We start from the raw sequence: 20,035 nt of genomic DNA on the forward strand, positions 1-20,035 counted from the left end.
CATTAAGAATACAAACTTTCTGAGCAAATCGGGTTGCCAATTTTAAAATAAAATATCTGTTTATTAAAAAATGGTCAGCAATTAGAATTAGGGACACATGATAGGCAGACACGTGTCTTTTAATTTTATTTTTTGATTGTGTCTAACAGCAATAAAAAGGAGAAGGAGGAGAGGAAGAAGAAGGAAAATATCTGGTGCTGAGCTGCTCATTTACAATCCACTATTTCTGAAAACGCCTGGGTCTGTCACTCATCAGGATGACTTTTTCCCTCATGATTGACACTGAACTCGAATGAAGTGGGCCAATAAAGCTAAACTCTTATGCAGTGATGCTTTAATAAACAAACTCTCCATGCAACACTTTATTAATCAATTCGTGATACCACCAAATATATTAAAATTATAAATCATGCAAATCAGAGCTGCCTGATTTTGCAGCTGTGAGATATAGACTTCTGTGTTGAACTTCGATGAGTCCTCCTAAGCTGAAGATGGCAAAACTGTCAAGTCTGAAATCTGTTTTCCCTGTTCTGCTTCCTTTTTCCATCTCTGTTTTCTACTTGTGAGGTTAATGCTTTCTGACCCTTTTACTCATTTCCAGTCAGTTCAGCTCATGGTCTGTTTATCAGGCAGCAGGGCACAGGGCTCCGTGCCAGACACAGGGCGAAAGCCCGTGTGTAAGGCAGGTCCCTGCCCTCCGGGAGCTCACATTCTAGAGCAGAACTGCACAGCCCTGTGTTGGAGACCCATTATCAATTATTTGAGACAGAACGACAGTAACTGTAATGGTTGCATTTCCCAGTGATTTTTATTTAAGACTCTCTTTTCCTCCCTCCATCCTTAACATATTCTGACATCTATTTAAAATTAGAACAGATTTTTAAATATCCATACATTAACACATTATTTGCACTCACATATGTTTCTCCAGTAAAGGGCCTAGCTGCCACCTGGTTATAAACCGCAGCCCATCTGGTTCATGCCACAGGCCCTGAACCTTGATTTTAGGAGTATTCATCACGTACGTGGCTAAGGACAGAGGGGAGGACTGGATTTATCTGATGCACTTATTTCAGTAAAAAAGAATTTGAATGCAGATCAAATACAGTGGGCCAAAACTCATCTACATTTATCTGTAACTAATTCATTTTAAAGGGCTTTTAACTATATTCTTACATTCTAATACTCTTATTTCTAACTGTGGAATTTAAAGTGTCCTGCTAGCACTGGTTCTTAAGAGTTAGTGTCTAATGAAGATTTCTGTGTGCCACCCTGAGTTTCTCATTCAACAGGTCTGAATGGGACCTGAGAACCTGCATTTCTAGCCAGCTCCCGGTTGATACTGATGCTGCTGGTCTGGGGACCTCACTTTGAGAAATGTTGTGCTAGACCAGCGATTTTCAACATATTTTTTTATCAGAAGGCACACATAAACTAATTACTAAAATTCTGTGGCACAACAAAAAATATATGTTTTGTCTATTTGATAAAAATATAGTTATAATTTCAATTCATTTACACTGGACATCTATTGCTGTGTTGGCTGTTGTTGTGTCATTCTTTTCTGTGAGGACCTGAGGGAAAAGGGGCCAGTGTCCATGACTAAGTAGTCAGGTATTGCATGTTTTAAAAATTCTTGCAGCACATTGGTTGAAAACTGTTGTGCTAGACTAAAGGAATTCCCTATGATAATAAGCAAGTGGGGAGATTCTGTTAAGCCACTAGGGGCTGGGCACCCCCTTAGACCTGCCTACCCATCCAGCCCTAAAGATGAGCCTCAACCACCCTTTCTCTAGTGACTTGGCAGGGGCACACACCTGCACTCTCCCACGTTCCAAGGCAGGCGAAACCAAGTACACCCACCCCCGCATAGGTCTACCTGGGCACATCCTTCCCCACCTCTCACTGCAGAGGACTCTCAGCTGCAGAGAGCCTAGGATTTATGAGATGATTTTTGTTATTCTAGATAGCTTTTCATTATTATTTTTTCAAATTATCACCCATCATACCCTCAGATAATATCTGGAATTCATTTCCATGACTCCTGTTTTGTGTTGACCATGTCTCAGAACTTCTCAACATCTACACTAGTCAGGCCTATTTGGAGTCAGACAAATAAGCCACCAAGAAAAAACCTTCCTTGGTCTATCAGAAGAGCACAGAAGTTAGGTGGTGGGCTCTGAAGTCTGCCTGAGTGTGAATTCCTACTCCATTCTTACCCAGCCAGGGGACACTGAGGAAGTTCTTCCTTCTTTCTGTGCCTTAGTTTTCTCATGCACATTATGCCTACATCAGCAGGTATTCATTTTAAATAAAATAATGTCTCTGCATATCTGGAAAAGAGAAGATATTCAATAAATGACAACACTTACTATTATCATAAAAGAACTATAATTATATTTGGGCACATCTGAATAGAATTTATTTTATTTCTCACTAAGAATGGCTATATTCTGGCAAGACTAATAGGCAAGCATAAAGTATAATACATCTGTTTGGATCTTAAACGTCTTGCAACAGTCTTCTTGGTGAAACAGGCTGAATTCACAGATACATGGAAATTGAGGATAATGGCCATGTCCTTCTACACTTAGTCACTGCCATGGCTTTCGAACATTATGGCATGGAATTATGTTCTTAAGGCACAATGACCCAATTTAGGAGTATAGGATGTATCTTATATCTCAGTTCAATTCAAAAGTGTTAAACTCCCACTGAATTTGGTAAGATCTAAGTTTCTACAAAACTCACAGTGCTGGGGACAGTTAGTGTCTCCTGTTTATAGGTGAGGAATTGAGACTCAGGGAGGAGAGATAACCGCACAAGGTCACAGTGCTAATACCCGTAATACCAGCATTCAAAGTCAGGCAGTCTGACACCAGAGGCCACACTCTCAGCCTTTCTGGCTCTTGCCTCTGCGTTGGTCCAACAGACAACTACTCAGTAAGTAATTCGGATGTATGCAGGTTTGATGTCATTAAAAATAAAGAAGGTGACATGGCATATTATGTCCCACCAGGTACAGAGAATCCCTGGTGGGACATAAAAATCCTGGTATAGTAGAAAATTTTAGCACCATGACCCTTGGCGTCTGAGCAAAAGGGAGTGAAAGGTTGGTGGTGTTGGACTGGGTACAGAGCACACAGAATAAATCACATGGAATGTTTTACCATCTGTCTGGATTTTTAAAAAGTAGGCTGACTCCATTTATAAAGTCATATCATGATTACTCAGAAATTATATCATAGCCTATTTTTGTTCTGTCATATAGTAATTTGTGTGTTGCTGATTAAGACTAGCAAGAATAAAATTTTAGTCTCCCACTGTCTGGGCATTCAGCATTCCATCAGACAAATTAGACACATGTTGAGTGCCCACTCACTGCCCAGTCTTTGTGCTAAGCTTTTGGGAAAACTATAAAAATATTAAGATATGGTTATTGTCTAAAAGAACATATGATTGTCTTGGTAAGATGAGATAAGCACAATTAAAATGATTATAGAAAGTCAGGATGATCAAAATAGAGAATCAGATAAAAGGGCAGTAGCCAGGAAGACAATGCTATGTTGACAACATGGGAAACCTATAAATCACAGATGGCAAACACAAGGCCAGCAGGCTGAAATCGGCCCTCCACCTTGTTTTATCCTGCCCTGCACCTTGTTTGTACCAGGCAGCAGCGCTGAGCTCCTTGACTCTAGTTAAGGAGTAGTTACATTGATATAGTCCTAAAGTTACATTTGGCCCTTTGAAGGCAACTGTGAGGCAGGTGTGGCCCCCAGGGAAAAGGAGTTTGACACCCCTGCTAAATAAAGAGTTGGAAGCATGCAAACTGGGCTGAGCCATTCTGTCTGCAACAGAGCAATACTCTCAAAATCTAGGTTGAGGGAAGATTGTGGGTAGCCATTCCAGAACAAAGCTCCAAATTACTTACAGGAATACCTATATGTCCAAGCTAGAATTCACAATAGCTGGCATCCAATTAAAACTCAGCAGGCATTCAAAGAGAAAAAAATATAGTTTAAGATGAGAAGAAGAATCAATCAATCAAAACTGACTTAGAAATGGCATGGAAGATAGAATTATTATAACAGTATGTTCAAGAAACCAGAAAAAAAAAGATTGAACATAATAAGGAGAGCATGAAATAGCTGCTCTGGTTCAAGGAATGTTAACCTGAACATGAGCAAAATCATATGGTTCAGTGAAGCAGTGACAATTATCACTCTAGGCTACTGCAGTGATAGTATTCAATGGCTTCTGTCAGAGCCATTGAAGACTTTTCAGCAAAATTTGACAAAAATAGTGGTATTTTAGGAAGACTGAATAGGTAGTGGGATTCAGGATGAATTGATGGGACGACCAAGAGAAAAATTTCAGGGAAGACTACAATAATACAACAGGAAAATGAGATTTTGGCCCAAAAAATGGCAGGAGAAAGAAGTAAGAAACTTTTCCTTTTAAATTTACATTTTGTTACTAGGAGCATCTACTGTTGTATTCTTAGTAACAAAATGTAAATTATAAAGAAAAATAAACTCATAGCTAAACTGGGTGTCTCAGAACAATGTATGAGAAGGCATTATCTTTGATATTTCATGGAGAGTGGGGATTTTTTAGCAATAAGAAACAGAATAATTTATATTTTGTGTGAAAGTATCATAATAATGCTTGGTTTTAAGTATTGACTATAAGTTGATTAATTGAGTGGAGTCAATCTTTGTGATGAGTCAAGTTATGAAGAAAGAGACTTGGGTTTAAGTAGAAGAAATTATATGAGCAAAGACACCAAGAAGGAAAGAACCAGCTTAGAAATGGAACATGAGGAATCAGTGCCTAAAAGCAGTGTTGGCCAACAGAACAAGAATGCAAGTCCCATGTGTAATTTTAAAGTTTCTGGCAACCATATTAAAAAAAAGATAAAGAGAAGCAGGTAAAATTAATTTTGCTAATTAAATACACAGATAATATTCTTTATTTAACCCAAAATATCTGAGATATGTGATCTAAAATTATTGAGAAATTTTATATATTTTTCATATAAAGACACACACATTAATCTGGTGTGTATTTTATCCTTAAAACACATCTCAGTTTGAATCACATTTCATGTGCTCAGTAGCCACACATGGCTAGTAGCTGTTGTATTCAGCAATGGAGCCAATGAGCATTGGTGGCCAGCATTGCTTCCTTCTCCAATTTTTTTCCCCACCCCTAACCCTTTTGAGCATCTATTAAGTGCAAGATATTTTCCCTACCCAAAGCACCATGCAGAGTTAGACACATTAAATAGGATAGAGACCTATAGCAAGTTTTTTAGTTTTTGAAAGTGGTGTCTAGCTATTACTTGTAAAAATAAAGGAGGAAATGGGTGAAGCAAGGCTACAGGTGACTATAATCCAGAGCCAAGGTAATAACAAATGTGAATAGTGGAAAGAGTGAGGATAAGAGCATGGGCAATTGGTTCTAGTTTCTACTCTAATTTTGCAGCCTTGGGATCATTACTTAAGTTCTCTAAGTATTGAATTTCTAAGTGTAAGATAACATGCAAAACATACTTGGACTATATAAGATGTTGTAAAATCAAAGTAATAATATTAGTATTCTCACTTGGGCATTTTATTTACAAAGTTAAGTAAGTCTCACTTGGAGAGAATGTTAGGGAAGTAATTATCACTGTTTTATTGAAAAGGTGTGATGTTAGGATGTGTCCCAGGACCTGATCGGCTTCTGGGTAATAGCCAGTCTGCTCTGCTGATCCCAGCACCCTTTGGTGTCCCCACCTGCCCAGAGAAGTTCAGTAATTTGCCTAAAATAACATGCTGGTGCCAGGATTTGTACCTAGATGCTCTGTTTCCCTGTCCCCAGCCCCTTCTTCCCATTCTCCCACATTCCTTCCCCAAGGATGTGAATTTCAGATACAACCAAGGAAACAAAAGAGACCCCATCACAGAGAAGGAATTCAGGGTGCCATAGAGGCAAAGAGGGGAAACTGAAAAATAACTCACATTTGAGAGGAGAGTCCCCCCTTACCTTAGAGTAAGCAATTTCAGGGAGCAGTCAAAAAGAGAAGGGAAACTTATTTAAGAGATTAATTTGTATTTTGGGTGAATTGTTCTTCCTAGTCTCAAACTGTATCTTTTGTGACTGTACTTTAATTCAATTCAGATATAGAGAAACAATAAATTGAGGGTTTTTTTTTCCCTTTTCATAAATTCTGAGCAGGAGGATAGGCAAAATGGATAAGACCAAGTTTGACCTGAAGAACACACTGCCCGAGAGAAGGTCCCAGCAGCAAGAAGGAAAAAGAAGATCAGGCAGATGTGTGTGCTAGAATTCCAGTGAAGTTGGACACATAGGGAGAGTTAAGAAAAACAATACCGAATTTATGTTGAGGACCTGATCTCACATCATTGCGGATTATTTGCTAGTTTCTTCAAATATGCTCACCTGACCATATTTGATGACCAAAAAGAGAATGTATAAAAAGAGTGTGGTTTGTCAAAGGTCAAGTCTACACAGATAGTGGTGGTGGTGATGACCCAGGTGGCAGGTGGACAGGAGTCTGCACAGCTCGGGGAAGGCAGGCAGACTATGGGAGAGTCAGGCTGTAGTTCTCGGAAGACCTGGAAACTAGGCAAGATCGTAACCATGGAGGAATCGGGGCTCTGTAGAGAAAACCAGGACACACATGGCAGGTCAGGGATCTACTTATTAGGACTTGGTTGTAAGTTAGGGTTCAATTAAAAGGCAAAAGCCTAGGTAGTGGAATTTGGACATCCAATTAGAGCTGGATCATCAGCAAGTTTGACAAGGTAAAACCACTCCCCTGCCTCCCCTGCAGGGTTTTTATTTTTTGTTTTTGTAAATCCTCACTAGAGGATATGTTTTTTTTTATTGCTTTTAGAGAGAGAGAAACACTGCTGTATGAGAGAAACATTGATCGGTTGCCTCCCATCAGTGCCCCAACTGGGGATCAAGCCCACAACCTAGGATGTGTCCTGACCTGGAATCAAACCTGCAGCCTTTTGGTGTTTGGGATGATACTCCAACCGAGCCACACAGCCAGGGTCCTGCAAGGTTTTTTAAATGATGCTGATCAAAGGTAGGACTGACTAAGTTGGTTGGGTGGGGATGAATGTACAGATAGAGACCATGCATTCCTGGATTTGGTGGTAAACAGAGATACCTGGGAGAGAGCCAAGCAGATTTTTACTATAGGTATTAAAAAAATAAAAAACTTACTCTGAAAAAAATAAGCTCATAAATTGGAAGAGCTTCTTGAAAGATTTCTGCTTTCCATTCATGGGTCACTACCAGAGTATTTCTTGTCGTTAATCCAAGGAGCCCGATGAAGCAGATGATCCTTCCCCAGCTGCTGCACAAATGATCACATTGCTCAGTAACAGAATGCTAATGAGATGCCTGGGTCCTTTAAGAAAGCTGAAGGATAGTGATCATCAAATGCACATCAGAAGATCCAATTGCATATGATAAAACATGTCAGCCATACTAATTCATTTAACTTGCAAAGAGGAGATTAGACCCTTCTATTTGGTAATACATTATCTTCCAATTGGTTTATCCTTTGAAGGATGCCTGATAGAAGCTCTATCAAACCAATGATACCTAAATCTAAAATCATTTGGTGTCCCACAAATTGAAAAAAAATGAAGTATTTTATTATTAAACTGGAAACTGGCTTAATTTCCTCTTAATTTTTATCAAAAATCATGTGGTAAGAAATATTGATTATGAATTGTCCTCTTTACAGATTGTTTCTAAAGTTTAAAGAGGTTGATAAAAGAAATCATTAACCGAGGTGAGAGGAAAACTTCACCATTTCCTTTTTGAGAGGCAACTTTTGATAATGTGCTTCTGGAATTTGAGGCACTTAGGCATTCCTACCTATGAAAATTTAACATAATATGGCTCCTCACAACATCTTACACCAACTGGGTCCGATTTCCTCAAAAACTAGGTGTGTTAGAAGACAACACAGCTTTGGTATTGTAAAAACAGCACATTTCAAAGTGTGGTGCCCGGGTGAGTGCTGTTAGCATCCCCTGGAACATGTTAGAAATGTGAATCTTAGCCCCATTCCAGACCTACTGAACTGAGGCTAGGCCCTCACAGTGGGCATTTTAACAAGTCTTCCAGGTGATTGTGGATGTACACTCAGATTTGAGAACCACTGTCTAGGGTACTAACAATGTGAGAGCCCAGTAGAAATGTGCTGATATTTTTTGTAACTAAGGTAAGCTTATTGTGAAAAAAATATTAATGACTGAAACTTCTTATTAAAGTCTTATAATTAATAAGACATTAGGCAGAAAGCCTGCAAATCTGATGTAAGTATCCACTAGCCAAAATTTTCCCCTTCCCAATTCAAAATAGTTGGTAAGGTTTGTGTGTGTGTGTGTGTGTGTGTGTGTGTGTGTGTGTGTGTGTGTGTGTATTTGTGTGTGTGTTTAATTTGGGTAATGGCATACCCTCTGTTGTCTTTGTTGCCTCAACCAATAGCATTTAAAGATGCTTTGGTGAGACAGAAAGAAAGAGGGAAAGGGCTGGTGACACATGTGTCTATCCCCTTTTATTATAAAAACAGAAGCTTTTCAAGGAAAAAACACTCACTTGGCCTATCTCTAAGGTTCACTGGTCAGAACCATGGCTCAGGACAGGCTCTCGCATCAAGAGAAGCAGGTGCAGAATTTTGTTTCCCCAACTGTGCAATTTGAGAGAGAACTCACACGGGCAAGGGGGGTTGACACGGGTGAGGGGCCAGGCAGTCTATAGGACTGTAAGTAGGAGAGGTCAGGTAAGGTGGCCACTGCTAATGTATATGCCAGAAGGATCTTTCAGCTGCAGTGACAAAAGCGCAGGTGTAGTGTGTCAAGGCGAGATCCCAAGTCCCATGTCCCCAAGTTTCCAATGAGGGCTCTTCCCTTACACCCAAAGAAAGAATTTTCCGAGATTGTACTCTTGGGGTACCTCAGCAATCACCCCTGCCCCTTCTGGGAGGAGCAACTAATCTGCCTAGTGAAACTTGGAGAGCCTGACACCCATGGCTACATCACTCTGGAGGCAGGTCAGTTTGGAAATTCACAGTGCAGGTCTGCTCTCTCCCTTGGACCTGTCTGTTCTCACGTGAAGCACATTCTCCTGTTACTTCTCTTGTGTGGGGAACAGTGGACAGCCCGCCTCAGAGTGGGGACTGACTCCTTCCTCCCTGATGACTAATTGGGAAAATTTAAAGTGGAATGAGAGGAAGACTGGCTTCACAATTCCTGAAATTCAGCTTATCCGTTATTAAGCTGAATCTGTATTCCCCCCCTGGCTTGGTATTCTTGTTTGTTTTTAATAACCCAGAGAAAAGAGAGGGTGATCGGCATATCCTCAAAACTTCTAACAAACAGTAAAATCACAGGGAGACCTTTGTCTGCAACCTACAATATATGAGGAATAAATGAACAATATTCAATATAATAAAAGTGTTAGAGATCAGAAATCATTTCTGGAGGTAGAAAGGCATATGAGTGGGGTAGTCAGGATTCCACAGGAAAGTAGAACCATGAGTATCATGGAATAAAAGATTTACTGTAGGAATAAGTAAAACAATTGTGAAAGATGGTCCTCCTCAAAGGGGAAGCTAGAGCCTCAGAGACAAGCTGCTAGCCCATCTGCTGAAGCACTGAGGCCAGTTGGGAGCTTGAAAGAGAAGATGGGCAGCTGCTAGAAGGAGACTGGGTAGATTCAGTGGAAAGCACTGCCCCAGGTGAGCCTGGGGTGCTGTGGGTCCCCAGGACTGGTGAGTGGGAAGAAGAGCTGCACCCAGAGCAGGAGAGTGAAGATAACCTGGAGATATCTCCTGGTCTCTCTGAATCTTTCTCTCACCACATCTAACTATGAAAACCTTCAGAAAGTAAGGACAGGCACTTTTCCTCTGCCTTCCCAATCTCAGGCAGTTTCTCTTTAGACTAACTTGAATCTTAAACCATAAAAAGGGGTCTTGGAGAATACAATTTCAGCCATACTCAACTTCCAAATAAAGACAAGAGCAAAACCATGCTTCCACTTAAAATGATTCATCTGTACCTGTACAACTAAAACATCCTCACCCTCTTCTAGAGGATGCATGGTTCCCTACATCACCTCAGTCTCAGGTGACATCCTTCCCTCTCTGGGCTGAAGCACATTATACCGTTGATACTCTGTAATGTAAATATTAGGCAATAAAGCTAACCACTATTAACACATCTTGGATAACAGAGGGATGGAAGATGGAAGGAAAACAAAGAAAAAGAACTGACATCTAATGGCTACATAGATTCATTTCAAATTTGAGGTGAAATACTCATTACTACTGCAGTTTCTGTTTTTATAATGGATATGTGGTCATTGCTGGTATTTCTGACTTCCTTCTAGTGCTATCTATTCCATATCCCTTTGCCCTTAGGAAACACTTTAGCTGGTCAGTTTCTTGCCTGCTGGGGTGATACAAACTGTCTTTCCTCAAAGGTCTGGGTCATGAGCAGTTAATGTAGTTTTCCATTAACCATGATCACAGGCATAGAAGTACTAAGTCACCCCTGAGGCTCTCTGCTCTTCTAGACCTTCTCCTGCCCCCTCCATTGTATACTTTGCAAGATCATTCATCTCAGTCAGTCCAGCAACAACACCTTCTTCCCCCGATGCTTCACTAGCATTCGAAGCTCAAAGTAGCCAGGTGCCAGTCTCAATTTCCAGTTACTAGAATATTAGTTGTACCCCTTGTTGAGATAACTTCACATTGGGAACCAGAACTCAAATCCTGTAGTGCCCAAGTTTGCAGGAACAGGAAGCTCAAATTCTGTGGGATCAATGGGACGAGAGGAACCCGAGCTTCTTATACCCCTTGCAGAGAAAACATTTAATAAATTATTTAAATTCTTTTAAACTAAAAATAGAAACTTATTTAATCTCATAAATCATTTCTAAAAATAAGCCCTCACATCATTCATACTTAATGGTGAAATGCTAATACCATATCCTTCAAGACTGGGAAGGGAATAAAAATGTGCATTCAATGCAACATTTTATTGGAGGTCTTAAAAATAAAGACACAGAGTACAATAAAGTGGTAAATGAATGATAAGGACTGGAAAGAAAGAAAACTATCTTTTTTTGCAAATAATATGACATATATAACAATTTGTAAAACATGAATAAATTATGAGTTTAGCAAGTTGGCTGGATCCAAGGTTAATCTACAAAAATCAATAGCATTTTAATAGGTACAAATTCAGAAAATAATGTAATCTCATTCTGATGAGTGAAAGAAGAAGATACAAATGAATACATATTTATAACTTTACTTTAAAGTTTAAAGCCAGGTAAAACTAAACTGTAGTTGTTAGCACTATAGTACTTATCTTTAATGAAGACGGAAGGACAGGAGTTATGAGCAGTGGCATGAACTTTCAACTTGGCTGTGGGTTCACTAGTGTTTTGCTTGGTTATACATATCATGGAATAACATTACTCTGTGCACATTTCTATATATGCATGTTCTTCACAATTAAAGAATTAAAAAATAAATTGAGAAATTATACAGTAACAAATAGGAAAATAATAAACACATCTAAGAGCTGATTCTCTGAAGTACATTAACAGATAAACTTCTAGCTGATGTGAAACATAAGAAAAAGTGAAAGGATCAAGTACATAAAACCAAAAAAGATAATTATGGATGTAGAGAAAATTAAAAGCATATCAGGGCATTTCTTTGTTCAAATTTAAGCAAAATAATTTAAGACCTGGGATTACAACAAATATTATTTTTAAGGTTTTATTTATTTACTTTTAGAGAGGGGGGAAGAGAAGGAGACAGAGAGGGAAACATCATTGTGTGGTTGCCTCTCACACACCCCCTACTGGGGACCTGGCCCACAACCCAGGTATGTGCCCTGACTGGGAATTGAACCAGCGACCTTTTGGTTTGCAGGCCAGCACTAAATCCACTAAACCACAGCAGTCAGGGCCAATTATTTTTAAGAAAAATATAAATTATTTTAAAAAACTCAAATAGAAAAAATGTGAACAAATTAACATGGAAAAATACAGAAAGCCATCATGGCACTAACCCCTTCTTCTCCAAAAAAGCACACCACACCTAGGTGGTCCATTCTATTAACCTTTGAGAAACATAAAACTCCCATTCTTTAAAAATAATATACAAGCATGAAAAAGTAAGTAAAACATTCTTCTTTTATTATGCTAGAATGACACCAAACCCTGACAAAGAATGCATATATGAACATACTGTTATTGCAAAAATTCAAAATAAAATGTTACTAGACAGAATCTATTAACATATTTAAATTTTCTATGACTAAGTTCTATTTATTTGAGAAACTTAAGGATCACTAAAATTAAGGAATATATTAATATATTTTATCATACATTGACCAAATTTTTTCAGCTCTTTTCCAGGGTACGTGGTAGGATTTCTCTTCCTCTCATCTCACAGTTCCATGTGGCCACGCGATTCATTTTGGTCAATAAAGTGAGAGCCAAAGAGATGTGTGTCACTCCTGGGAAGAAGGTTTACAAGTCTGTGGCTGATTTGTCGTGCTCCATTTCCCTCTAAACGCTCCTGAGTCTGAGAGTAAGAAGATGTGGTGCCTCTAAGACATGCAGCATGAGCAAGAAATAAACCATGTTGTTTTAAGTAAGAATTTGAGGTTATTGATTACTGCAGCATAAACTACCATATACTGACTAGTATATGAAGGAGGATCCCCCCAAACTGGAATTATCTTCTGGAGGGCAGGCCTCTTGTAGTACAGACTTTCCCCCACCAGGCAATACTGACTGATACACACTGATACAGACTCTTCTCGTCTGTATCAGTGTACCAGCTGGTGTTGAGAAGCTGCATTTCGCTTCAGTGAATTTTTTTTTTTGAAGAGTCTTACAACATCTATGCCCATTTCATGATGGGGGATTTACGGGCTCATCTGCCCAACCACACTGAGTGTTCAGCAGCTTTTGACCAAAAATGTCTTGCCTTCTGTGGCCCATCCTTTCTATTTACCCAATTTCACCCCAAGTGGATTTTTTTGTTGTTATTTATTTCCCTGGATGAAAAAAGTCCTCAAAGGGAAACATTTTGTTGATGTGGGAGAAGTAAAACAAAAAACACTAAAGCAGCACTAAAAGGCATCAAAATTGACGAGCTCAAACTATTTTGAGCAATGGAGAAAATGTCTCAATATGTGTATTGCATCAAATGGAGAGTACTTTGAAGATGACTAATGTTTAAACCTGTAAGAATAAATACATTTTTTATAAATAAATTCTGTTTGGGGGGTTCCTCCTTGTATATTAATAAATAAAAAATCATGTTATCTTTCACAGATGCCAAAAAGATAAACATTTATATCCATTTTGGTACAATCAGTCCATTTCCAATCTTGATAATAATTCTTGGTAGAAATGTTTAACATATTAAAACATATATCTCTTAACTCAAAACTTAGCATAAAAACTTAGCATAAGAACTAGAAGTATTTTCATTAGAGCCAGGAATTAACAAGTAAGTCCTTTATTAATATGCTTTGTAAAAATTGACCTGAATCAAAGAAATATATGGTTTAAAACTTGGAAATGAAGATGTAAAATTTGTCTTGCTTATAGATAATATAAATGGTTATTAATTATTATAGTAGTTTTTAGGTGGTTCTCTTGGATTCTTTCAGGAAAATTCAGTAATGCTTTGGGTACAAAATGTAAAACTGCTTATAGAAATCAACAGCTTCCATTTAATCAGAAAATATAATAGACAAAAAAGTTAAAATTTAACAATATACAGAAACTATATATAAATATTATCAAAGGTTATAAAAGACTTGAACCCATGGAAAGGCATTTCATGTTTTAGGAAAGATGATTTAAACTCTGGTTGGTGTGGCTCAGTGGACTGAGCGCTGGACGAAGAACCGAGAGGTTGCTGGTTCGATTCCCAGTCAGAGCACATGCCTGGGTTGCGGGCCAGGTCCCCAGTTAGAGGTCTATGAAAGGCAACCACACATCGATGTTTTTCACCCTCTCTTTTTCTCTCCCTTTCCCCCCTCTAATAATAAATAAATAAAATCTTTTAAAAAAAGATGATTTAACATTATAGAGATGTCAATTGTCTCTAAAGTAATCTATAAATCTAACATATAAGCTAAAGTGTCAACCATTTGTAAGAACTAGATAATTCTAAAATACTATAAAAATAAACAAGTATAAATTGGAGACAACTATCCTTGAACAATAAAAAATAAAATGACAAAAAAAGAACAATTCTTAAAAAATGAGGAGAGATTGGCACTATAAAATTTTAAAACATCAAGCTACAATAAAATTACAAAAATAAATGTAAAACAAAAAATTATGCATAGAAAAAATACACCATAAACAAAGTAAAAAGTCAGTCAATTAAATGGGAAAAATATTTGCAACTTTTATTATAGGTAATGGAAATATTTCTTACTAAAGACTGCCTGCAATCCAATAACATGGACAACCCAAGAGAAAAATTGGAAATTAAATAGTTCACAGAAAAGGAAACAGAAATATGTAATTTCTACACATATGACAGCCATGAAAACGTTTAACACTATAATGGTTAGGTTTCAGTACAATACGATGATGAAGGTATGGGCAAACACTGCTGGGGGGATATTTTTTAATGTAATTTGGACCAACTAATTCTACTTCAAATGACATCATCTGTATAAAGATAATAACTGCAGTCTTTGTTATAGCAAAAGATGAAAAATAATGTATTCATCAATGAGTTGAATAAATGATGATATATCTATTAGTGAAATATGAAATTGTGAAAAGTGATCAAGAAGCTGGGTGTACTACATATTATGTTGGAACATTTTCCTAGATATTGTCTAATGAGAAAGGAAAGGTATAGAATATGTATAGAATGCTTTTGTAGAACCCACCAAGAACATGTATGTGCATATACACCTTTGTATGTAATGCACATTTCTTTATGGCTACACAAACTGGTGACAAGTCAATTCAGTGGAAGGAAACTAGATGGCTAAGAGAGAGGGATAAAAGAAAATAAGTATCACCATGTACTCTTCTCTTTTCTGCACTTAAAAAATAATAGACAGTTTTGAACTATTAGATTTAGAGAGTAAGCAGATAGAGTTCCATATACACACTCTACCCCTGGTACCTCTTTCATTTACACCTTGCATTTATGTAGTATATTTATTATAATTAAGTACTAATACTGATATAACTAGAGTCCACAATTTACATTAAGGTTCATTCTTTGAGTTCCATGGATTTTGACAAATGAATGTTATGTACCCACCATTGCAATATCACACAAAATAGTTTCACTGCCCTAAAAATCTCCTAGGCTCCACCTATTTATCTGTCCTCCTTGCTATCCCCTCCCCACCATCCGTCAAAGTTTCCACTCTTGCTACAGTTTTGATTTTTCAAGAATGTCATGTAAATGGAACTAGAGTGTGTAAGCTTCACAGACTGGCTTCTTTCAGTTAGCAATATGCATGTAAGTTTCCTCCATTTCTTTTCATGGCTTGATAGCTCATTTGTTTTTCTTGCCAAATAATATCCCATTGCATGGATTAAGTTTACTGCATCACACTTGGTCGTGATTTACAATTTTTATACATTGTTGGATTCAATTTGCTAATTTTTGTTGCAGACTTTTGTAGCTAGGTTCATGAGATAATGGTCTCCAGAGAGTTTTTTCCTGTATTTTGGAGAATGTCTTTGGCTTATTTCAAAAGGCCAAACATGAGGGGAGCTTTTTCTGATCTTCAATATGAGAACCTGACAGGGATCCCGGAAGTACAACTCAGGGAAGTGTGTAAGTATGAGGGCTCTAGGAGCTTGTCAATCTCAAACTAATTCACACAGTACAACAACCTCTAGCAATGAATCAAAGTTACCATTTAAGTATTCCTACCATCCCTGTGCTTCAGGTAAATTAATCTATATTCTCTATATTTATCTGTTTTTACAGTTTGAGAGGTGGTGGTTAATCCTGTAACTCCACTTCTCCAGTGGAGCTAAGAAAAGTCATTGTTCTTTCAGTTTGTTCAGCTTTTTTCTTGTTGTGAGGATGGGAGAGACAACTCCAAGCTTTTTACAGGTTGGAAAGTCCATACTTTTCTTAAATTTCAAATTTTGCACCATGAGTTTATATAATCTATTCCTTACCCCCATCCCTTCCCCAAAGAATCTCACTCATAGTTGTTAAAATTAAGATAGTACCATTGCCCACAGAATGGGAGAGATTGAAAAGAGACATAAATACATTTGACTAACATGTAATCATCAATGAACTAACCTTACAAATAAACACATCCCCTAGAAATATTAGTAGATTGACCAGAAGTCTAAGTCCCACCCAAGAACCATAATAAATGAGATATTTTACATCAGTCTACATCATCAATTCCTGAGTCTCTTACTCAGATTAGTAGCTCAAACATAGCAGCAGTTTGAGTCACGGTTTCAATTAGTCTAATCTCAAAGGTATTTGCATGAAATGTCACTCAATGGTGCAGGGTGACCTTGCTTATTCTCTTACAAAGCCAGGCTCAAACATCTATTACCATGTTATCTGCCCTCTTGATTCTATGCACATTTCCATTATTGTAACCCTTCCTTGACATTACAGCTAAAGGCTTATATTTTCATTATCTCTGTAAGGACGATGCATAAAGTTTTACTTTAAAATACATGACCTTAAACATTTTTGGACATTTTTAAAAGAGGCTAATAGAAAAAAGACATTTCTAAATAGAAATATTAACATAGAATAGAAAAACTCTAACTTATATAAAGTGGAAAATCAGTTAGGCTATTACAAATATGTGGCTTAAGTTGCCAAGTGTTTTCTAAAGCTCATTGATTGTTAGTGTCCATCTATCTGTTGAAAGAGCTGGAATATAACAGGATCCAAGCATTAGACATTTGTTATTAAAATTTAGCAAAGTTTTCTCAACTATGTCTTTTTCTCCTAATCTCTTCCAGGAAATTAAAGAAATAGCATTGTACAACTTCGTAATGAATTTTGTAGACATACTCAACAGTTAGAAAAGGCTATGGCATCCAAGAGAAGGCTGATTTAAAACATGTAAAATACTTCTATGAAAGAAAAAAAATGTTTAGTTAACACTGCTTAGAACAGCTACTTAAAGAAAAAATTAAGTAGAAGAGCAACCTAGACTAGCTTCAGTCAATAAAGCTATTACCCTATGGGTAGACAAGAGCACTTTGAAGATCTGAATTGAAGATTTTAACTCCTAGTACTGACTTCATCACCTTACACTACTCTTGAAAATGCAGAATCTTTACTGTTAATTTTACTTTCTACGACTGTCCACAGGTTCCTTAAGAAATAAGAAACCAAGGACAAAGGAATTAAGATTTATATCCCATTTCCCTTTCAAAAGAGAAAGTTACTAAGAAATTACTACAAGCCAAGAGCTTTATTTGTATTTTTAAAAAATATTACTATGCCCTGGCTGGTGGAGCTCAGTGGATTGAGCGCGGGCAAGTGTTGCAGATTCGATTCCCAGTCAGGGTACATGCCTGGGTTGCAGGCCATGACCCCCAGCAACCACACATTGATGTTTCTCTCTCTCTCTCTCTCTCTCTCTCTCTCCCCCTCCCTCTCTAAAAAATAAATAAAATCTTTTAAAAAATATATTACTATGAAGTATTATCTTCATTTTACAGATAATTGAAGTAGAGCCAGAAATTAAAGTTAGATGTGGTTATAAAACTTGTTTTAAACCATTAAAGTAACATTTATTTTACAAATTTAGAATGCAAATAAACAAAATCAAACATAATTTCATTGCTCAGAGGCATGGACAAAACTGAGGTTCAACAGAAAGTTACCTCACAGAGTACTCTAATCATAAATTCCTGATGTGGCAGGTAGTCATGCCCCAGGCATGTAACTTCAGTAAAAGGCTTATCTTTGCCTTAAGCAAGCCCTGTCCATCATTGTGTGTGTACAGTTGACATTTTCGGAATGCCTTTTTCAGATGCCTCAAAAGTGCTCTAGAGAGCACATAATCTCAACTATCCTGTAATCCAAATCCCTGCCTTGCTTTCTCCCACCTTCATTTAATCTTCCTTATGCTTCCTCCTTAATTTCAAATGCATCAAACTGCAAAACTGCCATTCTCCAGCACCTCTGAGACCTATCTTCCCAGCAATTCTGTTTGGCTCAAATACATTCATATAAACACTCTCTACAATTTTGGATGTTTCTTAGGTCGACACACTATTTACTGTTAATTACATAAAATTTTCTACTTGCTTGTATGTGGTTGTATGCATTTATTTTATATACTAACCATTTTCTTCTCTTCTTCCAATTGTTATTTAATTGTATTTTTCTATTACCACTTAATTCCCTTATATCCACCCCTGCAATCACTGCTGTCCATGTCCATGGGTCCCTTTTCCTTTTTGCTCCATTCTCACTGCCCCCACACCCCGCCCTGCTCCATCCCCAGTAGCTGTCATCCTGCTCTCCATCTATGAGTCTGTATTTTCCTTGTTAGACCAGTTTGTTCATTAGATTCCACACATAAGTGAAATCATATGGTGTTTGTCTTTCTCTGACTGGCTTATTTCACTTAGCATAATGTTCTCCAGGTCCACCCATGCTGTTGCATATAAATGTCCCATAGTTATTACAGTTTATTTTTTTGCATAGAATATACACCTATGTATCTTTAAAATATGCAGATACATGAATCACTGTTTACAAACAATTAGGTTTCCTGCTTTTTTTCACTTAACACACCAGGAATCTTTCCATCTACTTACATATTTCAGTATCTTTTCAAAAAGGCTGCATGTTATTTTATTAAATGACTATACCCTGATTAACCAATCTCCTCTTACTGTGTAAATGAATTATTTCTAATTTTGTTCCATAACAGTGTTGAAATGATTAATACTGTACCTATGTCTTAGTACACACATGTATTCCCTTAAGATGAGCTCTTACAAGAAAAAATTGCCTATAATCCATGTTTATTTTTTAATCACATACCAGTCTGAGTTCAAATCATGGGGCCTTTTCTGAAAATTCAATAGAAAGTTTAAGTATCCTTTTGAAATATAAGGAGCCCCGGTCACTTCTCCTTAAAGATCCTTTCAGCTTTAATATGCTCTAATTAACTGTATTTTATACAAATTAGTTGGTAGTAGTCAAGACTAGTCTTTGTGGGTAAATGAAAACCCTGCCTAATTGAACATGAACAGTGTCTTTTCCTAGGGCTAATCATAAGCCTTATTTGAAGTTTAAGATAAAAACAAGGCTACTCTAATACATATTATATCTTTTGGCTTTTTGAGATAAGTGAGATGAAATATAACACTTGGAATAACAGTGTAGATAATGTAGCGGAGACAGAATCATGTTCACTATTAAATCCCTGCCAAAGGCTCAGCTACTTAGTGGAAAATTAGTTTTTAATATCAATGAAACTGTAACCTAACCTATTCTATTGACTGAAAAATAACACTCTCTTACGTAGCACTGGTTGGACTCTACACAAAAAGCCCTTTGCTGTGAATACTGGGGTTATCTACTTTTTTTCTTGGAGATACCAAGAGCAGATAAACATTGGATCCTTATGGAGTTAGATATTTAGTTGGGAGGAAAGATATTTCTCACATTTAATGATCTTTATGAAGGACTATATTGTAGCTCAGTGTGCAAAAAATTGGGTTCTGAGAATTATGGCACCTCATTTATGGTGGTAAAATTAAACTTTTTCTAGGGTATTTCTGAAATGTTTGGATGAACACAGGCATAAACAAAATAGGCCTTACAATTTTTAAGTAACAGGAAAAAAGTTAGCTAAGAAATGCCGAACAAAGTAAGACTGTGGAAGATTTCAAGGTGATCTGCAGTTTCAAAAGAACCTATGACTTTAAAAAAATCACACAGGCATACAATTTCTAATACTCATCA

Source organism: Phyllostomus hastatus, unplaced genomic scaffold (assembly GCF_019186645.2).
Source record: "Phyllostomus hastatus isolate PE091 unplaced genomic scaffold, TTU_PhHast_1.1 phas_contig_86, whole genome shotgun sequence".
NCBI lineage: Eukaryota > Metazoa > Chordata > Mammalia > Chiroptera > Phyllostomidae > Phyllostomus > Phyllostomus hastatus.